This window comes from Mus caroli, unplaced genomic scaffold (assembly GCF_978045245.1).
Source record: "Mus caroli unplaced genomic scaffold, Mus_caroli_1 scaffold_6, whole genome shotgun sequence".
NCBI lineage: Eukaryota > Metazoa > Chordata > Mammalia > Rodentia > Muridae > Mus > Mus caroli.
The window spans coordinates 144,060,237-144,086,369 of NW_028227261.1; the positions used below are offsets into that span (position 1 = coordinate 144,060,237).

Genomic DNA, 26,133 nt, shown 5'->3' on the forward strand with positions numbered 1-26,133 from the left:
ATATTTGAATAATTTAGCTTAGTATTTCTATTATAATTCATTTATATATTGTGCAAAGGTATGCTTATATGTACTTTACCATCATCTTGTTGTCATGAATTGGAAGACTTTATATAAACAAAATGACCCAACTTTTACATTAAGAACTGACTGCATTGTTTCTTATTCTCTGAGATGTTTGGGGAAACCTGTAGATGGAAATTACATCTGTAGGCTGTGGGAAGGTTTTCAAGTTTGCTGAGATGTATGTTATAAGTTGGGCTTCTGTAACAGCCATTTTCTCTTCTGAGGTTGAAACTCTGTCTGTCTATCTATCTATCTATCTATCTATCTATCTATCTATCTATCTATCTATCTATTTATCTATGTATCATTACCTAATAAAAATTTATGCATTTTATGTGATTGTATTATTTTAATTAGAATCCAAGATAGGATTGATTTTTTTAAAAAAGCAATCCTGATATGAAAGTAAGTCTTTTACCTGTGTTCCCACAGCCTCTGCATAACAACTGTCTGAAGTATCTGTCTGAAGACTATTTTCAACAATATTTTTTACACTACAATAATGGATTCTTGTTGTATTACTCATATTTAACCATGGACTAGATAAAAATATCAATATTAAGCCCACATAACTTTTGGAGAAATTGCTATTTAAAAAGACTGTAAAGACTGGGGATGGAACTCAGTGGTTGAGTGCCCTTCACAAGGGCTATGGGTACAACTCTAAACACACACACACACACACATACACACACACATACACACACACACATACACACACACACATACACACACACATACACACACACATACACGCACACACACACACACACACACACACACACACACACACACACACACACACATACACACACACACACACACACACACGCACCTGAAATTTTCAATGGCACAATCATAGCCTTGTGAAGTAACTGGCTACAAATTCTCCCAGGTTCACATCCTTCCTGCCTGTTTAGAGGAACTCTATCAGGTCTTCCTGGGAGAGCAATAAAAACTTGGTGGCAAAATACAACACAAATAATTGCTCATCCTGTGTGAAATGCCTCCCATCCGCTCTGGGAAACCCTCCTTGTGGCAGGAAGTAGCCAGGTAGCATGGAATAAAAGGGTCAGTGACTTCTGCCAAGCAGGTACCCAAGAGCCAGCTGGCTCTTCCTGAACCTGGTGGGCAGTGACCCAGAGTTGGATGGCAAAAGCCAAAGGCAAAACAAGATTGTACTCGCTTCAGAAAGGAGCACTTAATAGCTCCAGAGAGAGGAGGTAAGGGAATTTAGCACATAAATAAAACACAAACAAACTTAAAAACAGGCTTTACAGGCCCAGAGTAGTGCGCTAGTTGTTTCAGGACCTCTGTGGTGTGCAGGGATGTGTCACTGAAAGTGGTTATGGCTTTTGGAAAGATGCAGAGCTGAGCTGGGGTGGTGCAGGCAAGGTGGTAGATTTTATGTGGGAGGCTGAGAGCTTTTGATGATCCACTTGGAAATTGGGTCAAACTGTGTCCTCTGTGTGCAGGCCACAGCATTCTTCACTCTTGAGAAAATCAGCATTGTTTAGCTATCACATAGCATCTCATTTGAGCATCTCAGAGACCACCTACAACATAGTAACAGTCTCTGGGGCAGTAATTCCCCAGTGTGATCTGGCGCCCACACATCACTATGTGCTATCTATTTTTGAATGTGCATGGTGTCTTATTTTCATTTTCACCTTTTTTTTTTTTTTTTTTTTTGGTTTTTTGAGACAGGGTTTCTCTGTGTAGCCTTGGCTGTCCTGGAACTCACTCTGTAGACCAGGCTGGCCTCGAACTCAGAAATCCGTCTGCCTCTGCCTCCCGAGTGCTGGGATTTTTTTAATTAGGTATTTTCTTCATTTACATTTCCAATGCTACCCCAAAAGTCCCCCCCTACCCTCCCCCCAGCTCCCCTCCCCTCCCACTACTACTTCTTGGCCCTGGCGTTACCCTGTACTGAGGCATATAAAGTTTGCAAGACCAATGGGCCTCTCTTTCCAATGATGGCCGACTAGGCCATCTTCTGATTCATATGCAGTTAGAAACACGAGCTCCGGGGAGTACTGGTTAGTTCATATTGTTGTTCCACCTATAGGGTTGCAGACCCCTTTAGCTCCTTGGGTACTTTCTCTAGCTCCTCCATTGGGGGCCCTGTGTTCCATCCAATAGCTGACTGTGAGCATCCACTTCTGTGTTTGCTAGGCCCCGGCATAGCCTCACAAGAGACAGCTATATCAGGGTCCTTTCAGCAAAATCTTGCTAGTGTATGCAATGGTGTCAGCATTTGGAGGCTGATTATGGGATGGATCCCCGGGTATGGCAGTCTCTAGATGGTCCATTCTTTCGTCTCAGCTCCAAACTTTGTCTCTATAACTCCTTCCATGGGTGTTTTGTTCCCAATTCTAAGAAGGGGCAAACTGTCCACATTTTGGTCTTCGTTCTTCTTGAGTTTCATACCCAAGATACAAGATACAATCATTTTCACCTTTATATTCAAGATAGAGATACGTTGAGCAATAGTGTGGCTCTCGTGTGGGCAGAGAGCCTCTGGGCAGGTTAGCAGGAAGTGAGTCTTATAGATATATTTTCAATTTGGAAACTTTGTTAAATAATCTTCATTTAAGTTTAGTTTGGGTTCTTGATCACAGTAAACTTAAAAATCTTTTATTTTTTGCATGGCTAGGACCAACTTCAGCGCTCTGTGTGCTAGTGATTGCTCTGCCACTGAGCTACATTCCCTCTCTCTTCTTCCTCTTCTTCTTTTCTTCTTTTAAGTTTTATTTTACTTGAAATTGAGTGTGTGTGTGTGGTGTGTGTGTGTGTGTGTGTGTGTGTGTGTGTAGGTCTGTGCATGTGAGTGCAGGTGCCAACAGAAGCCAGAAGGGACCATCAGATCCCTTGCAACTAGAGTTACAGGTGGTTGTGAGCTGTTTGTTGTGGGAGCTGGAACCACGTTCTCGTTCTACGCAAGAGATATCTTTCCAGCCTCCAGCACTCTTCAATCTGAGAAAATTCTTCTCCCCTTAATCTAAAAAAACACACACCACGATACCCTTTAAATTAGGGCCTGTATTAAAGGAACCAAGGAGCTTTGGCTTTTCTGTTCATTTCCCTGAGATACATCTGTCTTTGGTCTTCACATCCATAGGCAATTGATGCTTGAGACTTTCTGTTTAACATGTAATTAATAGTTTAGCATTTCCCCAGGGCCTTCCTTGGGACCCTTTCTATATCTGTTTTGCATTACAGATTCCCTTGCTAAATATTTCCAGATCATATAAATTTAGATAAGACAAGTTCCAGAACTTACAGTATTTGTTTAATTTTAACTTTTACAGTATTTATTATTGATGTGAAAACAGTAATTCAACAAGTATCTAAGGAATAGGTGACAACTATGTTCAAGGTTGGGTAGTTTAGAGTGCCATTCAGTGGGTAGTGACCATTGATATCCAACTGCTCCCTCTTAGATATGTTAGCAAATTTAAAATGTCTTTTAGATTGATTTCCCACACTGATAATTGTGTCCTCCCTTGACAATCCCTATGGGCAGCTATGAGGCCTGACTTATCTTTCTTTTACCGTTATTGGCAAGAATTAGTGTGTGGTGGAGGTGAACTGTGGTTCACATTCTCAGCATGGGCATTCAGAGAGTTGTGGCATGTTCAGAGGGAGCAGCTGTTTATCACAGACCAAGTCTGTGAGCCTGAGGATGGTATGAATCACCATATCAGGAGACATGATGTAAGCAGAAAAAGTATTTCCAGCGTAACCCAGGGTGTAATCAGGGTTCAGTTAGATGTCTTCAGTGAGGTGAGGTGGGTGGCTGTATTTTTTGTTTTTGGATCTTTTTTTCCAATGGGACTCACTCTGGAATATATGCCTCTTTGAGCTTAGGAGGGGACTATTTTTTTCTTTTATACACAGTTTCATTTTTATTTTTAAATGAAATCCACGAATCCACTTCTCCCTCTGTCATCCAACTTCTCCTGTGTTGCTTCCCTTATCGCTCTTCTCCCTGTCCTTTTCCATATGGTATATGTGTGTGTGTGTGTATATATATATATATGTATGTATATATATATATGTATATATGTATATACATATATATATGTTGCATGCATATGTAATATATATGCACATATATGCATATATGTATACACAAAGCTACTATGTCCAATTAATATTCCCTACATGCATATGGGTTTAAGGCTGTCCCTCGGTAATTTATGAGAGACCCTACCTCCAAAGGAGGCTGTCAACTGTCACTAATACTTCAACTACTAGGGCTTTGTGAGCACCCTAGCATCCATGCTGAGATGGTTGGAATCAATGAAATGGGCAAAATGACTGACACAACTTGTGGAGTGTTCCTAGTGTGGCCAGGGTCTGGTATAATCTGAAAGAACTGATCTAGAACTTCCTAAAGAGTCAACATTTCTATTAGATTTATTTTTTAAAAAGAATTTCTAGGAGACTGGTTAAAAAATTACTTAGGCAATTGATAAATGTTCCAAATACATATTGTGAGTTGTTGGACAACACTTGGTCTACCCTGAACAGTGAAGGAGCAAGAGGGAGGTATCTAAGTTTTGAGAGAGAAGAGACACAATGGGTGTGAAGGATGGAGCTGTGGGAAATGTTTAGAGTGGGATACTAGATTAGTGGCGGATGGGAAATATGTGCCATTCAAATGAGGGGGGGGGATTAGAAAATGATGAGAAGATGGCACTAGCTGGCACAGTGATAGAACATTGCAGGCAGTTTCTTTTCTACTCTCCTTTGTGACGTCACTGGGGGCTGATCAACATCATCACTTGCAAAGTGTCTGGGGTCTTCGGCTGGAGTCTGCTACTCTTGTCTGAATATGGCTAAAGGAGTGACTTGGCTTTTCTAGGCTCCAGTTCTTTAAATACTAAATAAGAGCAACAGAGTGGACAACTAGATATCCAACCAGGTAACTTGGTGACTTGGAAGTTCTTGTGTCTATGCTTCATGGATGGGAATAGGTAAGCAGATAGTGTTTGGCCTTTTCCCCTTTACCACAGTCACTATGTCAGCTCAGTTACATATATTTTATATAGAATTTCCATAGACAGTTTCTATTTGAAGGGCAGGTTCTATGTCTAAAAGGAAAGTTGGGCAAGCATTCAGTCTAGACTATTTCTGAGAGAATGTAGCTGGTATTCAAAGCCTTTGGATTTCTTAGGCTGAAGACAGCAAACTCATTTGCACCCATATTATCTGTCCTCTGAGGGTTGTTACTAAAATGCGATGATGAGATTTTGGACAATAATGGCCTGGAATATACTATCAAAGGCATGATAAGAAGGGAATATTTATTGATGTCTATTAAGTCTCTGGTCCCATTGTCAGTAATTTAGATAATTAAATATTTATGTCCTCCAGAAATCGGTTAAATGTTTATTATTATTGGTACTATTTGAAAAAAATGAGACTAGGATTTGGAGACAAGGCAGCCTTGCTTTAAATAATCATGGTTGGAAACAGAATGCCACGGTAAACTCATGCTTTAAGACCCTGTTGTTGAAGACTCCAAGCCCTTTGGTTATAGGATATGGAGAAATCAGGCTGGCACTGACAAGGAAGCAGCCTCCTTGCTCACTGGCTTTTACACCACAGGAAGGATGCTATGTAGCCTGCTAAGGAAGATGAGTTATCAATATTCTTACCCAGCTATGAACCCATGAGCTACAACAATGACTGATATGACAGGTGTGCCCATGTGTACTGTAATAATATATAATATACAATGTAAAATATATAATACAACATATAATATATGATGTATAATACATGATTATTATATAACATAATACGAAATGTATAACTATAATTGTAATTATAGTGGGTAATCAGTTGTTTTCTGATTACCCACTATAATAAACCTCCACAGAAGAAAACACATGCCCCACACTGTAAATCTAATGAAGAACCCATGGAAGGGGAGCTTACAGTTCCCAGAGGTGAACCGACTATAATTGTTTTGACAAATAGCCTCAGTATCAAACTGCTTTCTAAATACATATCTCTCTACTCATAGATTAGCACATCTCCCAGTCTTCATTAGAGAAGCATGTCATTAGTGGACAGCAGTTAATACAGAAAGTCACAAGTGGTCCAAGTGCAGAGGCTAAGTGTCCGTGGAGTGCTCTATCACCAATGAGACACAGATATCATCCCCTTCCCCAGATCGACTTGGGATCACTGAGGAATAAGGGGCAGAAAGATTGTAAAAGCCAGAATTTAGAAAGACTATGGTAAAGCAGCGTCTTCTGAACATGACAGGACAAGGTCACTCATGAACTCAAAGCAGCTGTAGATGTCTGCCCAGGACCCTCACAGGATCAAGCCATTCTGGAGAGGGGAAGGGCTCATGAGCTCCCATCCCTAGATGAGCAGCTGTTGACAATGGATGGCTGCTAGGGCCAGTTGTCTTTTAAATGTGTGCTCCCTGGCAGGCCAACCATGCTCTAGTAGATGACTCCACAACCATGTCTATAGGGGCAGCACAGATTACACTCAGTAGTTTTTACTTTTTCTTTTGAAGAACATAAAACTGGGAACAGGTGGATTTGGTAGGAGTTAGGAGAAAGAATGGGGAGGTGTATATGATAAAATTGCATTATATACATAATATGAAATTCTAAAAGAATTAATGAAATGTATTATACTAAAGTAAGATCAGGGCCAAGATTATAAATCAGCCAATTTCCAGGATTCATAGCCTTCATGGTCCTATTTTTGGCCTCTTCAGCCCTCCTATGTCCTATTGATGCCCTGGGCTCCTCCCAGTGGAGATAACTTTTTCCATTAGGAGTAGTGGGCAGGTAGGTTCCTGGCTGCACAAACAACTTTGTTGCTCACCTGGCCTACACATCTCTCTCCAGGTACAGTAGCATAGGATGGAGAAATGTCTGAAAGATTCAGTATGCATAGGTCACCAGGATTGCAGCATTCCTGTGTGCAGTGAGCCTCAGTAAGGACAGGGAAGTTGAGTTGTTTTGAGGAGATGGTGTAATTGTTATGTAATGCTGATTTTATTATATAGTTATAATACAGTGTTAAGATTCAGATTAAGGTATGGAGTAACCATATGCCCTTTAAATATTTTTTTAAAAGCCATATATTAGGAGTTACTTGGACTTTTCTCAAGAATTTTAAGTTTTCCCAGATTTTTGCTTCTTTGTTTCTAAATCTATCATCTGTCTGTCTTTCTGTCTGTCTGTCTATATCAACTTCCTTACTACATAGTTTAGGTTGTTTTCAAAGTCATTTAGTAGTCCAGGCTGGTCTGAAACTCTCTGTCCTCTGACCCAGCCACAGTTCCAGGAAGAGAGACATGTACAACTCTTCCAAGCTTTTAAAATATGTTTTTAAAAAATAGATTTGCTAATCTTGGTAGTGTTAGTAAATGCTAGCTAGTTGTCTAGGAACAAAATAAAACTGGCAACGTGCTTGTAACCTGCCCTGCCTTGTGTAAGCTTTGAAGCTTAGCCTGTCTCTCTGTGGTTGCTCTTTGTACAACATAACCTTGGTGATGAATTCCAGATGTTGCTCTGTGGAGTGCTTCAGGGCCTTACACATTATATATCTGAGCAAATAAATGTATTTCCCCCCTTGTGACTGAAAGGCTAAATGGCAGGTCAAGTGTACCTGTGCATGTGAAAGGGCATTTATATTTTGATCAGGTGAAATGCACCTGGGTGCCGTAAATATTGCAGATTGGTGTGATGTGATTGATCCAAAAGTCTAAGGGCTTGAAAGGCTAGCTTGGCTCTAGGACCTCTCTTTTTACTTTCCCACCCATCTTCCACTCTTTGAGATGTGGAGAAGAGAACCTTAAGTGCTGAGATTTGTTAAAAGGTCAGTGCAATACCTTTTGTGACTCTCCTGACTCCCCACCTTGGAGAGGGTGGACTTTCCATGATGCACTTTGGTCCCTGTGCTTGGTATGGATGTGGGACTTTCCCTAAGGTTTCACATTATTGAAAGAAGGGCGATAAGCTGGGGGATACTGCTGCTCTCTTTCACTTTCACACCTCCTTCAGGTTGGAGAACGCCTGAGAAGTGGTGGGCAGAGTGGCCACGGTAGCTTGCTTCCTGTGAACTCTTTGAAGTAGCATCTTCATCTGCCTTCAGTGTGGTAGGGAGCCTGGAGTTTTGGTACAAGCTCAATTCATAGAAAGCCTATGGCATATGTACACAGACACATACATGTTATGTAAACATAGCTTTATTAATAACAAGGCTGATACTTTAATCTCTATCAACAAGCCTCTGCGTGACATTCTCGCAAGTAGTTCAGAGCATAGAATCTATGCCATAGGTTCAAGTTTCCTCTCTACCTGGTTTCCCTGCCCTCTATGCACAAGAAGATATGCCCAATCTTATAAACAAGTGTTAAAATATATGTATAGTAAACATACATGTACCCACACATATTTCTTTCATCACAAGTTAAGGTGGTTAGTAGTAACAGTACCCACACATATTTCTTTCATCACAAGTTAAGGTGGTTAGTAGTAACAGTACCCACACATATTTCTTTCATCACAAGTTAAGGTGGTTAGTAGTAACAGTACCCACACATATTTCTTTCATCACAAGTTAAGGTGGTTAGTAGTAACAGTACCCACACATATTTCTTTCATCACAAGTTAAGGTGGTTAGTAGTAACAGTACCCACACATATTTCTTTCATCACAAGTTAAGGTGGTTAGTAGTAACAGTACCCACACATATTTCTTTCATCACAAGTTAAGGTGGTTAGTAGTAACAGTACCCACACATATTTCTTTCATCACAAGTTAAGGTGGTTAGTAGTAACAGTACCCACACATATTTCTTTCATCACAAGTTAAGGTGGTTAGTAGTAACAGTACCCACACATATTTCTTTCATCACAAGTTAAGGTGGTTAGTAGTAACAGTACCCACACATATTTCTTTCATCACAAGTTAAGGTGGTTAGTAGTAACAGTACCCACACATATTTCTTTCATCACAAGTTAAGGTGGTTAGTAGTAACAGTACCCACACATATTTCTTTCATCACAAGTTAAGGTGGTTAGTAGTAACAGTTGCTATCCTGCATTTCCTCCCCTTTTCTTTTTCTTTTTCTTTCTTTTTTTAAAGAAATACTGGTAACTCAATCGCTGGGCACAACTAGAATCCTAATTTTGTAAACCATATTAAATCTACATTCTCCAGTGGTGAATCCTGATGGATTAGCCATTGAAACCGGGAGACACTAGTAGCTACATCTTGTCCTTTCACTATCCCCGTCCAAAAGTCTCCTCCCCTTTTCATTAATGTCACACCCTGACATTCTTCTATCGAAGTGAGAACTATTTTTTGGGGGGGGGGGGGGCGTTTCGAGACAGGGTTTCTCTGTATAGCCCTGGCTGTCCTGGAACTCTGTGTAGACCAGGCTGGCCTCGAACTCAGAAATCTGCCTGCCTCTGCCTCCTGAGTGCTGGGATTAAAGGCATGCGCCACCATGCCCGGCTTTTTGAGAACTATTTTAAATCCAGTTTTGCTGATGAAGAAGTCAAGTCAGAGAGTTTAACCCCTTGCCTGAGTTTACGCACAGAGTTAAGAGTTAAATGGCAGAGAAACAACTAACATCAGAATGAGTTTCAGTCACTGCGCTGTCTATTTTGGGACCTGTCTCTTTTGCTCAATATTTCATTAAAAGTGTCCTCAAGTAATTAAACATTTCATTAACTAGAATCTAACAGTTATGAAGAATGTCATCTCAGAGTTATGCAAGCGACTTTACCTCTTCTCTAAGCCCAGTTTTGGTTACACATTTTTTTTTTTTCCTGTACTACACAGCATAAAGGTGGACATGACTGAACTGGGCTCTATGTACAGGTCTGTTGATTTCCTCAGGTCCTGAGACAGGAACTGCTGAGGTGGCCTTGTCTGCCTGAGAAACAGATGAGGCTTCGGCTCTCTTACCGAGTTCTATCCTGCAGTCCCCTTGGTCAGTACTTAGGTAGACATGGACAAAGCGTGGGACACTCAGTCCTCCATCTGTACCACAGAGTATGCTGGTTAACCTGGATTTTGTTCTGTTTGCTTGCTAGCTTGACATTTTGATTTATAATAATCCTACTTTGGTAAAAGATGTTTGGTTTGTGTTCTTCAAAAATATTTTGAATTCTTGGCTCTTTAACATGAGGCCTAGGTCTGACAGCTTACCTGTCATGGGCTGTGAAGTTTATTATCCCACAGTTCTGTGGATGCTGAGGTCAGTGATCATGGTACCAGCATCTGGCAAGGGCCTTCTCGCTGCCTGACATATGAGAGAAAGTAACACATGATGGAAAGGTGTAAGGAAGGAGAGAGGTAAGGAAAGGGGGAAAGACAGGATGTGCCCTTTAATAGGGAATTCCATACTGTGTTGACTAATAGTCTCTCTGTGAAGGTAAAGCCCTCATAGCCCAATCACTTCTTACAGGTCCCACTTCTCAACATTTAAAATGGTGATTAAATTTCAATGTGAGCCTGGGCTAAGATAAACATTCCAAGCATAGCACATGGTAAATGCCAGCTCTTCTGTGCTGTGTCGTTGACAGGGCTGATCTCTTGGCCTTCACGTTTCTGTCACCCAAGTTTTGCTCTTCCACCTGCCTTCCACAGCAAGCCCTGAGACTGAACTTTGCAATGTTCAGTGCCACCAGTTCTCAAGGGTCAGCAAAATCTTACCAAATGGCATAGTCATGTTTGTCTAATCTGCTCAGAATGACAAACTTTACGCTTTCACCGTCCTGAGTGTTTTCCCTAAAAGCTAGATTTCCGTTTGTCATTGCATCACATGTATTTTCCAGTTCATTTATTTATTCAAAAATTTTAATATTTTGTTGAGTGAATAGCTTGAGGAGTGCTGTAAACACATGAGTGAGCTATTTCCATATGCTTAGTGGGGAAGGAAGATGTGTGGGAACTTTCACAGTATGATAAACATAACAGGAGACTGTCCTATATGTAGTGGTGGAGTAAGGGAGAGAGAATGTGCAAACAGGAAGATGGTGGGATATGCGGTGATGAGCTGATGGAGTGTGCAGAGTGGGAGGAATCATGAAGAACAACACGGGGAAAAGAACAGGGCGAACACGGGAGCTCTGGTCACCTGAACAGGGTTGGCTCAGTGTGTGTGTGTGTGTGTGTGTGTGTGTGTGTGTGTATGTGTGTGTGTTTGAATGTGTGTATTATATATGTGTGTATGTGTGTATGTATATGTGTGTGTATGTCTGTGTGTGTGTGTGAAATGAAAACTCTGTATTAACCCTATTTTGACCTCAGTGAGGCCATCATGACTTCTTATGCTTGTGTCTAACTAGCCCTTCTACCATACTGCAGTTTTTTTTTTTTTTTTTGAGAGCACTTCCATTTCTTTGAGTGCTGTGTGAACTAAGCAACAAGTGTAGAATTTGTTGCAGAGTGGATGGATGAAGAAGGAGGATCAGAATGCCAGGTAGCAGGGATAGTTACAGAGCTGTCACCCCAAATGCGTATCATACATGTACAACTAAGGCCTCTTTGGTATGATGCAGCTTTGTAAGCAAGCTACTCTTGTAGACTGTGACTGTGTGCCTTTTTGGCTGCTTCTTCACTTCCTCTCACTGGTCATCACCTGGGCTACCTGCTTCTGTCTGCAGAGGCAGAGTCATAAATAAAGTCCATTAGTTTCTGAGAGAGTCACTCCAGCCCTCAAGGGCAGAGGGCCTTTGACTGGGGTTTCAGCCCTCCTTTAATCTTCCTTCCTAGTGTCCACTGTGTTATGATAATAATGGCTTTTTCTCACTTAAGACAATGGATATTATTGCTCATATAGTGTAGTTCCTTTATGACATGATATGCATCACCATATATAATGAATATGCCCTGATACTGATATGATATTGTGGTGGTTTGTATATGCTTAGCCCAGTGAGTGGCACTATTAGGAGGTGTAGCCTTGTTGGAACAGGTGTGTCACCGTGGGGTGGGCTTTAATACTTTCATCCTACCTGTCTGGAAGGAATTCTCTTCAAAGCAGACTTCCGATGAAGAGGTAAACTCTCAGCTCTGCCTGCACCGTGCCTGCCTGGATACTGTCGTGCTCCCACTTTAATAATACTGGCCTGAACCTCCAAATCTCTAAGCTAGCCCCAACTAAACGTTGTTTTTATAAGAGTAGTCATGGTGTCTGTTCACAGCAGTAAAACCCTAAGTAAGACAGATATAACGAATATATTCACTATAAAATTATGTCTTTACCTCTGCAAATCTAGAGTTTTATTCCAGACTTACTCTCCTTGATTATTGGTGCCTAGCTCAGTGCTTACATGTTCAAACTGGTAATACAAGCAGGTGGAACAAACTCCAGTTAAGCCATTAAACACACTGTGGTAGCTGCTTGTTCACTGTACCCTTTATTCCTGTGTCCAGATTATGGGGATAAGATTTCCACCCTGTCACAGAAATACAAAGGGTTAGAATATCCTGGGCTCAGTGCTGAGGGCCTGTCATTTTTGCCATTACAAGTTATATTATCTTGCGGTTCTCCTCATGCACCCCCTCCAAGATCTTTAGGCTCAAGATTGTTGTGCTGTGGTCCCGCAGGGCCCAAGAGGGATGAAGCACCTTGGATACACCTCCTCTTTTTTAGTATGGGTGACATCAGTCCAACAGAAGACACCCATCCTTCCCAGCTGGTAACTACTGAGGTTTGTCCTCAGCTACACACACCAGCTCTTCTGTTGACTATCTTCTAATATATAATTAATGATGAACCAAAGCTGCCCACATTTTCAGTTTTTCTAAGCATGATCTCACCACCAGGCTATGATGCCTTACTGCTGAGGGGCTCCATGTAGCCATAGGGGAAGTCTCTTATCCACTAGTCTGATGTTCAATAATGTGATCAGATTAGAGAAAGTACCTGAATTCACGAAGTCATCCCACGGGATCCAGCCCTCAGGACTTGGTGTCATGTGTGTAAAACATACACACATTGATTCCAAAGATCAAAAGATCCCCTTGTATTCCTCTTTCTCAGTTTTCCAGTCCAGACTCCACATGCCATATGTCTCTCCTTCATCAGAGAACAGTATTCAGGAACACACCCTAGGCTTCTCCTTCCCAGGAAGAGAAGAAGGCTGGGTATGTCCATGCCATATCATCAGTCAGAGCTGCTGTAGGAAACTCTAGAGAAGGTTCCCAGGCATATGCAGGCAGTTGGATGTTCTCTAGGATGCTCTGAAGTAGAGAGGCCAGAGGTATGCAGAGGTTCTCACAGGGTCTGCTTCTGTCTGTCCAAGTGCTCTAGACATGTGTTTTCTCTGCAGCCCATCCTTCTCTGTTTACATGATGGAATATGACTCTCTGCTCTTTCAAACCACACATATGAATCCATCAACCCTTAAATGTTGGTTCCAAGTCGCTTGGACAGACAATGTGATTGGTTCAGTTTCAGAGGGTTATATTCATTCTTAGCCAATCAGCTGTGACTATATGTTGTAACACAAATACAGCCAGCTAGGGCTCTACTCCTGTTTTAGTTCATGGCAAATGGGCAGCAGCTGGCTTAGGCAGGGGTGGATAGTGATTTCTGCCAACATTTATCAGGTCTTTCTTGTGTGTGAGGCTTTGTAAAGGGCATGTAGATGAATGGCTTGCCAGCGTGCTCAGAAAGGACAAGACCATAGAATTTAAAGATGAGACCAATGCTTGGGGGTTAACCTGTGCAGAACCATTTCTCCCTAGTGCCTAGGTGAGAAACTGCTTTATGGAGCGTAGAAAGAAATGCTGAGATAAGTTTCTTTCACTCAGACATATAATAAAACAGCAACCTGGACATTTGGGTGAGTGGCAGTAGTTTTTTTTAAGCCAGATTTCAAAATGAATTTAGGCCTTGCTACCAGGTTCTCCCTGGGAACAGAGTCAACTCAACACTAGGTTGACTGCCAGGGTAAAGGAATGGGGGAGATTGCAGGGCTGAGAGGGAAGAAAGATCTGTATCAGACAGCCTGCTCTGTTATTTCTGCTGTGGTAAAGAGGAGCAGGACCATGGGGACATTGTATTGCCAGATCTCTTCTATTTTGAGATCAAGTACTGAAGGCAAACAAAAATAGGGAACAGAATAGTCCTTTATCAGACTTTGGCAGGAGGGCCTTTTGTCCTTGGGGAGGCTGTTTGCCTGGGAAATGCAGAGAGGACAGGTTGTTCTGCACGTTGTAGGTCTTGAAGATCCCTCTGTGCTGTAGGGTATCTAGTAGAAGACTACTCAGGCATGGGTTTAAGCCAGTAGAAAGTCTTCACTAGCCAGCTGGTGACCACACCCAGTGTTCTGAATTCCAGTGTTAGTCCAAGCCTTTCTTAGGTTGAGCTTTTAAGTACAAAACCCTTCTGGGTTGACACATTTCAGTTAGCAAGAACAGTGAGCCAGAAATAAAACTATAAAAAACAATGAGCAAGGCTAGCGCATCTAGAGAGTTTCTCAAAACTATGGGCTTTGATGGCTTATGTCTTTGTTTTGGTTTCAGCAGGTAGTGTTGCCTATGTGCAGGGTTCTATGGCCTGAAGGGTACTTCTATCATGGCATCAAGTGTGCTAAGGTACCCTCACTGGTTCTATCAGCAGGAGTCAAATCATAGGCACATCTGAGGGCAGGGGGCTATATAGTCTATTGAGCTTAAAAGAATGAAGGGTCCTATAGCAAGAGCTATAAAAGGACTAAGGACCCAGCCATGGCCATAAGTAGGATAATTAATTGAAGCAGTGGGTGCCAGGCAAGAATACAAAGATATGTTCAAATTGTTAGGTTTTAGATGTCTTTTTTTAAAAAAAAAGGTTATTTATAACCATGGTTAACTTAAAAATTATTCTGGACTGGTTGGCATAGGAGCAAGAAGTTGTTCTTAGTGATCTCCTTGACCTACCAAGAGGAGGCCTAATCTTCTCTGACCTGGAAGAACAACCTCTGATAAGTGGCTTTGTTCAACTGTTTGGAGTGTGACTCTTATGTGCTAAGAGGTAAGGAGTCAGATGATTGAAATGTGGTCAGCACCCTTGGTGGTGGTGGTGGTGGTGGTGGTGGGGGTTTGTTGCATTTTGGAGAAGGTGACACATGAACTGTTTTATTAAAATAGGAGAAAGTTGAAAGATCAGTCTAGCTTTATGTAGGCCTTAATAATTTCTGACACCTTCCAGAAATTAATTCTGGTTCAAAAAAGGGTTGTGGGCCAGCCTTGGCAAGCTTAGCTTTTGGACAAGAGGGACAGAGACTTAGCAGAGTAAGACAATTCTGCTCTGTGTTTGGAATGAATCATGACATACTCCAAGCACCTTGTTAGGTAGCAGGAAACAAGTCCCTGTGTTTCTTTCTGGGATGGACAAACAGCTCTGCAGTATACACTGAGACAGACGCAGGTGGGCTTTCTAGGGCTTTCTGAACGTATCATTATATATACATAAACAAATCAGCTGAGCAACAGACCTCCTCCAAGACAGCTGGCATGTGGTGAATCTGGGTGGTGTGAACCATCCTCAGACAAGCAGACAAGTGACTGGCGTTTTCTTTTTTCTTATTGGTTATTTTATTTACATTTGAAATGTGTCCCCTTTCCTGGTTTCCCCACTGCAATCCCCGATACCATCCCCTTCCCCTTTGCCTCTATGAGGGTGCTCCTCCACCTATCCACTTCCGCCTCACTCCTCTACCATCCCCCTTCGATGGGACATGGAGGCTCCACAGACCAAGGGCCTCTCCTCCTATGGATATGCCAGTTAAAGTAATCTTCTGCTACATATGTAGTTGGAGCCAGGGATCTCTCCATGTTTACTCTTTGGTTGGTGGTTTATTCCCTTGGAGCTCTGGGGAGGGGGTGTTGGGGGAGTCTGGTTAGTTGATATTGTTGTTCTTCCTATGGGGTTGCAATCCCCTTCAGTTCCTTCAGGCCTAGATTTTCCATTGGGGTCCCCGGGCTCAGTCTGATGATTGGCTTAGAGCATCCACATCTGTATTGGTTAGGTGCTGGCAGAGCCTCTCAGGGGGCAGGTATACCAGGCTCCTGTTAGCAAGCACTTCTTGGCATCAGCAATAGTGTCAGGGTTTGGTGTCTGTAGAGACGATGGCTCCCTAGGTGAGGCAGTGTCTGGATGGCCTTTCCTTCAGTCTCTGATCCATTTTTTTTAACCTGCATTTCCTTTAGACAAGAAAAATTCTGGGTTGCTGTTCAAAACACCTCAACTCTGAAGCAGCTGGTTCTACTAGGTTTTCTGACAAAACTGCTCTTGCTACAAATGGGCTAGGAAGCAGCACAGTGCAATGAAAAAAAAATTGAATGAACAAATGCCTGGTTTATCTTTCTAGCTTTCCTTTGGGCCATGATGCCTGACAAAAATGGAGCTGAAAGTGATGGCTGGGCTAAGATGAGGTCAGCAATATTTCACCTGATCAAGCTGAGACCTCAGGGGATAGAAAAGGCATTTTGTTCCAAGCTCAGCCATGGTGCTGCAACTAGTCAAGGCCCATGGCTCTGGGAGGCAGATCCTCAATTCTCCTCCCCCCTCCCCCTCCCCACCTCTCCCTTCTCTCCATCCTCCTTCCCCTTCTCCCCTTCCTCCCCCTCCACACATGATTCAATTTCATGGCATTTGCAATCTCAAGAGAAAGGAATATTCCAAATTCCAGACTCCCATTCTGAAGCAGGCTTTGTAAACCCAGGGATGGAGGCCAACAGCCTGACATCCTCTGCCCATCAGCAGCTGATTGCTGCTGCTCAGTACAGAACTATCTTGTTTTCAACTTCTAACCTCAGTATGTACAAAGATTCTTGACCTTGGGAGTGGAGACTGAGTTCCAAGAATTAAGAAATGAGTAAAAAGAAAAATGGCACAAGTGTTTTGAACCCATGGTTTATTTATTTATTTTTTGCTCTACAAAGGGCAGCAGGAGATTTGCATATGTAATTAGACAGGAAAGTACTGTCAGTCACTGCCTTGTGTGCTAACTTGCCTCTCCTGAGAAGCCTAGGAGCAGCAGGTATCTCAGGAAACATGGGAATCCCGTCTGTGTGCTAGTACAGCACCATCATTGTTTGTAATTCTCTCTTTTTTTTTTAATATTTTTTTTATTACGTATTTTCCTCAATTACATTTCCAATGCTATCCCAAAAGTCCCCCATACCCTCCCCCCCACTTCCCTACCCACCCATTCCCATTTTTGGCCCTGGTGTCCCCTGTACTAGGGCATATAAAGTTTGCGTGTCCAATGGGCCTCTCTTTCCAGTGATGGCCGACTAGGCCATCTTTTGATACATATGCAGCTAGAGTCAAGAGCTCCGGGGTACTGGTTAGTTCATAATGTTGTGTAACTCTCTCTCTTTTTTTTTTTTTTTTAAGTATGTCTGAGTGTGTGCGTGCATGTTTGTGTATGTGAGTGATCATGTTTGAGTGTGGGTGTGTATTATGATTTGTGTGTGGAGAACACGAGACAATGGTCAGAGTCAGTTTTCACCCTCTGCCTTGTTTGAGACAGGTCTTTTGTTCATAGCTACATAAGCCAGTGCCCAGGACTCATTTGTCTCAGGATTGTACATTCACACTATCACATTTGGCTTTACATATGTTCTGAATATTTGGTCTTTATGCTTGCACAGCAAGAACTTTATTCACTGGGCCATCTACCTTTCTGTGTTTTTACCTCTTGTATTCTAGATCAGCTACCTTCTAAGCAATGGTTTCCATTCATGGGAGTCCTGGCTGGAAGTGGTCCTTTTATACCTGAGTCCTATTGTCACAACTAGGCAGCATTTCTTGTAGAAATTCAGTGGCTCTTCTACCCACACAACAGGTTCATTTCTTGGTAATGATGAGAGATTGAAAACAAAATCCTTTTTTCTTATGGTCTAAAGACATTCTAAGATGGGGTTATAGCTTGCAATAAGGATTTATATCTAAATGAAGTAGTACCATACTGTCATAGTTGGAATTTGATTTTATGTATGTAGGCATGGTTTTGGTCCTAAGGTCCTGTTCCCTAATTGGTTCTTGATCTATCAGTAAAGATGCCATGGACCAATTGCTGGTCAGGGAATGGGAGGGAACTCTAGGTCCCTGCAGTCAAGCTGGCAGACATGGGGAGATGGAGCGAGTTCACCATACTTTAGAGGGACAAAAGGTGACCAGCCATGTGAGATCTTGGGTGGAGTGGCCGTAGACCACTTCTTTTTTTTAATTTTTAATATTTTTATTACATATTTTCCTCAATTACATTTCCAATGCTATCCCAAAAGTCCCCCATAGCGCCCCCCACTTCCCTACCCACCCATTCCCATTCTTTTGGCCCTGGCATTCCCCTATATTGGGGCATATAAAGTTTGCAAGTCCAATGGGCCTCTCTTTCCAGTGATGGCTGACTAGGCCATCTTTCCATACATATGCAGCTAGAGACAAGAGCTCCGGGGTACTGGTTAGTACATCATGTTGTTCCAACAATAGGGTTGCAGATCCCTTTAGCTCCTTGGGTACTTTCTCTAGCTTCTCCATTGGGAGCCCTGTGATACATCCAATAGCTGACTGTGATCATCCACTCCTGTGTTTGCTAGGCCCCAGCATCGTCTCACAAGAGACAGCTATATTTGGGTCCTTTCAGCAAAATCTTGCTAGTGTATGCAATGGTGTCAGCGTTTAGAAGCTGATTATGGGATGGATCCCTGGATACGGTAGTCTCTAAATGGTCCATCCTTTCATCACAGCTAGGAACTTTGTCTCTGTAACTCCTTCCCTGGGTGTTTTGTTCCCAATTCTAAGAAGGGGCACAGTGTCCACACTTTGGTCTTCATTCTTCTTGAGTTTCATGCGTTTAGCAAATTGTATCTTATATCTTGGGTATCCTAAGTTTTGGGCTAATATCCACTTATCAGTGAATACATATTGTGTGAGTTCTGTTGTGATTGTGTTACCTCACTCAAGATGATGCCCTCCAGGTCCATCCATTTGGCTAGGAATTTCATAAATTCATTCTTTTTAATAGCTGAGTAGTACTCCATTGTGTAAATGTACCATAATTTCTGTATCCATTCCTCTGTTGAGGGACATCTGGGTTCTTTCCAGTTTCTAGCTATTATAAATAGGGCTGCTATGAACATAGTGGAGCATGTGTCCTTTTTACCGGTTGGGACATCTTCTGGATATATGCCCAGGAGAGGTATTGCTGGATCCTCCGGTAGTACTATGTCCAATTTTCTGAGGAACCGCCAGACTGATTTCCAGAGTGGTTGTACAAGCTTGCAATCCCACCAACAATGGAGGAGTGTTCCTCTTTCTCCACATCCTCGCCAGCATCTGCTGTCACCTGAATTTTTGATCTTAGCCATTCTGACTGGTGTGAGGTGGAATCTCAGGGTTGTTTTGATTTGCATTTCCCTGATGATTAAGGATGTTGAACATTTTTTCAGGTGCTTCTCTGCCATTCGGTATTCCTCAGGTGAGAATTCTTTGTTCAGTTCTGAGCCCCATTTTTTAATGGGGTTATTTGACTTTCTGGAGTCCACCTTCTTGAGTTCTTTATATATATTGGATATTAGTCCCTTATCTGATTTAGGATAGGTGAAGATCCTTTCCCAATCTGTTGGTGGTTTTTTTGTCTTATTGATGGTGTCTTTTGCCTTGCAGAAGCTTTGCAGTTTCATGAGGTCCCACTTGTCAATTCTCGATCTTACAGCACAAGCCATTACTGTTCTATTCAAGAATTTTTCCCCTGTGCCCATATCTTCAAGGCTTTTCCCCACTTTCTCCTCTATAAGTTTCAGTGTCTCTGGTTTTATGTGAAGTTCCTTGATCCACTTAGACTTGACCTTAGTACAAGGAGATAGGAATGGATCGATTCGCATTCTTCTACATGTTAACAACCAGTTGTGCCAGCACCATTTGTTGAAAATGCTGTCTTTCTTCCACTGGATGTTTTTAGCTCCCTTGTCGAAGATCAAGTGACCATAGGTGTGTGGGTTCATTTCTGGGTCTTCAATTCTATTCCATTGGTCTATTTGTCTGTCACTATACCAGTACCATGCAGTTTTTATCACAATTGCTCTGTAGTAAAGCTTTAGGTCCGCTGTAGACCACTTCTATAGGTGGGATGTTGGGATGTTGAGTTGGGACTGAAGGAGGCTGAGCAACTGAAATTGAGTGCAGAATTTAGAGTGCTGATCTGGGAGATCTGGCAAGGGCATGCTAGCCAAGGTAGATTGGAGGCACCCAGCAGTTGAGCCAATAAAGCAAGAATTGAACAACTGTGTGTGTCTGTGTTTTTCATTCATGGATCCAATATTCTCTGGGTGGGGGCTGGTAGTGTGGTCTGTTTCTAGAGTTCCAATGAGGTAGCAAAATCTATAAGCAATACATGTAGATGGTTTCCTTGGTACCACAAGATTTTTTTTTTATAGGAGGACTTTTTTTAATATATAGGAGCACAGACGGGTACCTAAAGAGCATAGGAAACTCACCACTGAAACACATAGGTGTCTGCACCACCGAGAAGTCTCACCCCAGCATGCGCAATGACTTACAAAAATAAAGTCACTGAGCCTCAGTCAACTTTCTACCATGTATATACTCTAGCATCATCCAAGGGCACATGCAGCTTGGGGCATGACCAGGAAAGGGTGTGGCCTGAAGTCTTAGGTGAGTATCTGATGGATCTTCTCCCTCTGCCACCTAAAAGGGAAAATTAAGAGCCCTGGATCTGATGTCACTACATTGTTTTGCTTATTTTACTGTTGTGACTGCAAACTAGATGGCCATGTCTCATCCAGGGAAACAGTTCTATTGACCACAGGAGCTGTCTCTGGTTCGTATGTGCATTGCTTCTCTCATTGCTCTGACCAAACACCAAACAGAAACAACTTACAGGAGGAAAGATCTCTCTTGGCTCATAGTTTAGCAGGTGCACCTCATAGTCGTGGGAAAGGCATGATGCCTGGAGCAGCTTAGTGTGCAGTGGCAGGGCCTTACAGTGGAAGGTCACATCACCATAGTAGAAATTTAACAGATCTCTGGCTGGAAGCAAGGGTGAGTATAACCTTCAAAGGCTATCTCCAGTGGCTCACCTCTACCAGTCATGGCTCCTACCTACAACATCCACAATCCCTCATACACATGAGCCTGTGGTGGATATTTTAAAGTAGAATTGTCATAGAGAACCACCAAGTAGTATGTAAACCAAGGATCTTTGTGAGACAAGAGAATTGTAAGGGTATGTTTTTTCCCTGTGAAGAAGAACAAGCATGAGAACATTTTTTTCTCCACCAGTGGGACTCAATATCACTCTCATGGGTTATTGTAGCTTATCAATAGATAGTAACTACTATTTGATAGCAACAAGAATGGACAAAGCTCTATGAAAAATTTAGGTTCTTAGCTTAAATTTGTATCCAAATACTTGACTAAATCCTTTCAGAGGTCAGCCTCACATTCACACCTCACTATCCTGTGGAGTGGGATGCCTCTCAGCTTGAGCAAAAATGCAGACTGCTGCTTCCTCAGCTGGCCTATGGATGCAAATGATATGGTCTTTGAAGAGCAGTGAACAGGCAATATTATCATTTCAGGTATCCAAGAATAGACTGCTATAAGGAGCTTGCAAAAGTGAGGTAGAAACCCAGTATTGGAAAAAACCTGTTAAAAGTCACTGCTCTGACATCAACTGATTGACTTGAACAGAGAGGGCCATTTGTTTTTCAAATAAGGACACAAAGAAGTTAGAGGATCTAGACTCCACCAGAGGTGCACTGAATGGAAATTTCTAGAGGCTGAGGTCTTCTAAAGTAACATACCCCTTCTTACAATGGCAAATGACTCACTAGCTGCACTTTCCACAGCTTTTTCCCCCCAGTATAACATTTTAAAAATTGATTTTCTGGGACTTTCACATCATGCACCCCAATAACACTCACTTCCTAGACCTTCCATGTCCAGCCCCCACCTTTCTGACTCCCTACAAAAGACATAAAACTAAAAATAAGAATAAACCAGGCAAACCAACAAACCAATGAACCAACCAAGTCTACTTCGTTGGACCTTAAGTAGACCTGAGCTCTTCCCTTCCCAGACTCCTGCTAGAAGCCATCAATTGTGGAGACTACACTTCAGCATCCCCATCACACATTTGAAGAGTTCTTTTTGATGACTGCCTGTCTAGGCTGTTATTTTCTTTGGGTGTAGTAGGGATGTAGGAGTAGATGTAGGAGTTGTCACAGAAGCCTTCCATGCCTCTTCCTCTCAGCTGTGCATCTGTAGTCATAGATATCACAGCAAAAGCAGCTCCTTGCTTTTCATGGTCAGGGGTTAGCAGGAACACATATCATGGGTCTCCACAAAGTTTCTGGCAACAGCACAGACTACAAACACAGATAGTCCCCAGATGCAGTAGGACCACAGACCACACAAAGCTCTGGGAGGCAGCCTGGACCATGGACACCCACGTGGCCTTCAGCATCACAAGATTTCAGCTATAACCCTGTAGTTCAAGACCAAAATGAGGGACAAGAAAGGGAGATAGGGAATGCGAGCTGCTTTAAGAAACATCCTGTCTTATAAGAAGAAATGCTACAGGTAGAGGAGGAAATTATTATTTTTAAGTAGAAGGATAGCAGTAGAAAGCTAAATAATGAGAAGGAAACCTTACCTTTGTTAATATCACCATTTCCTTCCTTCTAGTTAGTGAATCAAACTCTGGCAGTAGAAGAGAACATAGTGTGGTAAGAAATACATTATTTTTGAGAATTGATGCTGTTTACCCCCTATCTTAGTCACTGTTCTATAAGAGACACCATAACCAAATCAACTCTTAGGACGAGTTAAAGTAGGCTTGCTTATAGTTTCAGAGGGTTAGCCTACTATCATCATGGCAGGGGCATGGTGGGAGCATGGCAGCACTCATGGCACTGAAGCAGTAGCTGAGAGCTACATCCTGATTCTTAGGCAGAGAGAGTAACCTGGGGCTCCTGTGGGCTTTTGAAACCTCAAAGCCCACCACCAGTGACACACTTCCTCCATTAAGCCACACCTCCTATTCTTTCTCAAATAGTGCCATTCTCTGATGACTAAGCATATATAGACCCATGTATTCAAGTATATAGGCTCATGGGGGGCCATTCTTGCTTAAATCACAACTCCATCTGTGACAATTAGATTTGCCAACTTGACATGACCTAGAAATTACCTGAGAAGAAAGTCTTTTTTTTTTCCAGTTTTTACATTTTTTATTAGATGTTTTCTTCATTTACATTTCAAATGCTATCCTGAAAGTCCCCTATACTGTTCCCCTACCCACTCACTCCCACTTTTTGGGCCTGGCGTTCTCCTGTACTGGGGCATATAAAGTTTGCAAGACCAAGGGGCCTCTCTTCCCAATGATGGCCAACTAGGCCATCTTCTGCTACATATGCAGCTAGAGACATGAGCTCTGGGGGTACTGGTTAGTTCATATTGTTGTTCCACCTATAGGGTTGCAGACCCCTTCAGCTCCTTGGGTACTTTCTCTAGCTCCTCCATTGGGGGACCTGCGTTCCATCCAATAGAAGACTGTGAGCATCCACTTCTATATTTGCCAGACACTGGCATAGTCTCACAAGAGACAAATATATCAAGGTCCTTTCAGCAAAATCTTGCTGGCATATGCAATAATGTCTGTGTTTGGTGACTGATTATGGGGGTTTGGGCAGTCTCTGGATGGTCCATCCTTTGGTCTCTCCTCCAAACTTTGTCTCTGTAACTCCTTCCATGGGTATTTTGTTCCCTATTCTAAGGAGGAATGAAGTATCCTTCGAGAAGAAAGACTTAATGAGGGATTGTTTACATTGGGTAGGTTGGTGGACTTGTTTATGGGGAACGCCTTACTTAGGTTAATTGATGTAGGAAAATCTAGCTCACTGTGGGCAGTATCATTCCCTAGGCAAGAATGGTGGTGGTTCTAAACTGTGTAAGTGTGAGCAAGTAAACAGGCAGGTGTGATACATCATTTCTCTCTGCTTTTGACTGTGACTGTAACAAGCCTCTCAAGTCCTGCTGCCTTGACTCCCCTGTATGATAGACCATAACCTGTAATTGTAAGACAGACAAACCCTTTCTTTTCTAAGCTACGTTTTTATGATAACAACAGAAATGAAACTCGAACACTATCCATAGATGCTGTCTTCTGAGGAGGACAGACTCTATTAAGACGTGCCAGTAGAGCAGTGGGTAGTAGCATTCAAAATGGGCGAATCAACAATAGAGATGATAGCTGGAGACAAAGAAGAGCATATAGGTTGTGAATTTGCAGAAATAAGTGAAGACTGAAGACAGCAAAATTTGGGGAATTTCAGGGAAAACTATCAGGAGGAAAACAAGACCAAACTAGAGCTTTGGAGAGAAACCTTAATTTGGGTTTTTATTAAATTTTACTGGATAACTTATGAGTTATCCTTCTACATAGTCTCACTAGATTTTCAGTAAACATCTACAATAATTGCCAATACTTGGAAGAATAGGATTTGTTTTAGGAGCTTCAAAGCAAGTAAGAAGACTGTTTCATAGAATGCCTTTGGCTTCAGTGACAGGAAGATCAACAAGTGGTGATCTCGGGGTGGTGACAGGGGACAATTTATTATTAATCAGAAGTTTGGAGGCATCTCTGGTGTTGTTTTATTTTTCCCTCATATTTCTCTTCACCCAGACGACTAGTAGTGATCTCATTACTTTCTTAACTGAAGGGCACACTCAGAATCCAAGTATCTGCCTTTTTCACGCTCTATATTGGGAATTGCATAAGATAAAAGTTGGGGATAGCCATTGTGGAACTATTGTTGTGCACTGAGTAGAACTTTGAAGATACTGTCACTTCTTACAAAGCCAGATATGGTGGTGAATATTTTTTATCCCAGCATTTAGGAAGTTGAGGAGAAAGGTGTGTGTGTGTGTGTGTGTGTGTGTGTGTGTGTGTGTGTGTGTGAGAGAGAGAGAGAGAGAGAGAGAGAGAGAGAGAGAGAGAGAGAGAGAGAGAGAGAGAGAGAGAGGAGAGGAGAGAGAATATTTTTTTTTAATAAAAAAGGGCTACTTTCCCCTTACTAAATACAACATTGCTGTCTACATGGATCTTTTAAAGACAGCCACCTCCCAATAAGGACAGGTACAAAGGAGTTCAATAATACGTTCTGAAAAACACCTTCCATCCCTAGAAGATTGAATGGTGTATTTAATGATCATCTTCAGAAATCTCTGGCTTATGTTCTTCTGACATATCAATTAACCCTGAACTTTAGTGAGTCCCACAACTTTTGTGGCTTTCCCATGTCAGCTGGGAAGCATAAATCTTGACGACAGTATTTTCTCTATCTTTTTTCTATCTTTTCAATATCTGCATGATGATGGAGGAGGTATTCATGGAAGTGAATACTGTCTCTTGAGTGTTCTTGAACTGGATAGACATTTGCACAAAGAATGGACCAAATGAACTCAGATTGCACTCTTCACTACTATTTGGAGAAGCTATGGGTTTTAAAAAACTCTAGGCAGAACTGAGTGTAAAAGCATTTGGTGGGAGGGAAGGTAAGATGTGTCAGCTCTTCTAGGCAGTTCTTCTGGTTCTGTGCACCATGGAGAGGAGGTAGAGGTGCTGGTTATACTCTGAGTCGACATTGTACTCTCATTTGGATGGTATGGTGGTTTGAATAGGTTTGACCCCCATAGACTCATGTGCTTGAATGCTTGACCTATGATGAGAGACACTATTAGGAGGTGTGGCCTTGTTGAAGTATGTGTGCTCTTGTTGGGGGAAGTGTGTCACTGTATAGGTGGGCTTTGAGGCCTCCTATGCTCAGGCTTTGCTCAATGTGGAGTTCAGTTTCCCAGCTGTCTGTGGAAGGCAGTCTCCTTCTGCTACCTGCAGATCAAGATGTAGAACTGTCAGTTCCTCCAGCACCATGTCTGCCTGAAAGCTGCCATGTATCCCACCATGATGATAATGGATTGAACCTCTGAAACTGTAAATCAGTCCCAATTATATGCTTTCCTTTATAGGAGTTGTCCTGGTCATGG

The 26,133-nt window shown here is 42.2% G+C and overlaps 1 long non-coding RNA gene across 1 annotated transcript in view; it reads left to right on the top strand.

The window, feature by feature from the left end:
- Positions 1 to 4,881: 4,881 nt before the first annotated feature.
- LOC110293678 (uncharacterized) overlaps positions 4,882 to 26,133 on the top strand; it is a 125,974-nt gene continuing 104,722 nt past the window's right edge. Inside the window, exon 1 of the long non-coding RNA XR_002377835.2 lies at positions 4,882 to 5,048. This is a non-coding gene — a long non-coding RNA (uncharacterized LOC110293678). The remainder of the gene's footprint in view (positions 5,049 to 26,133) is intronic.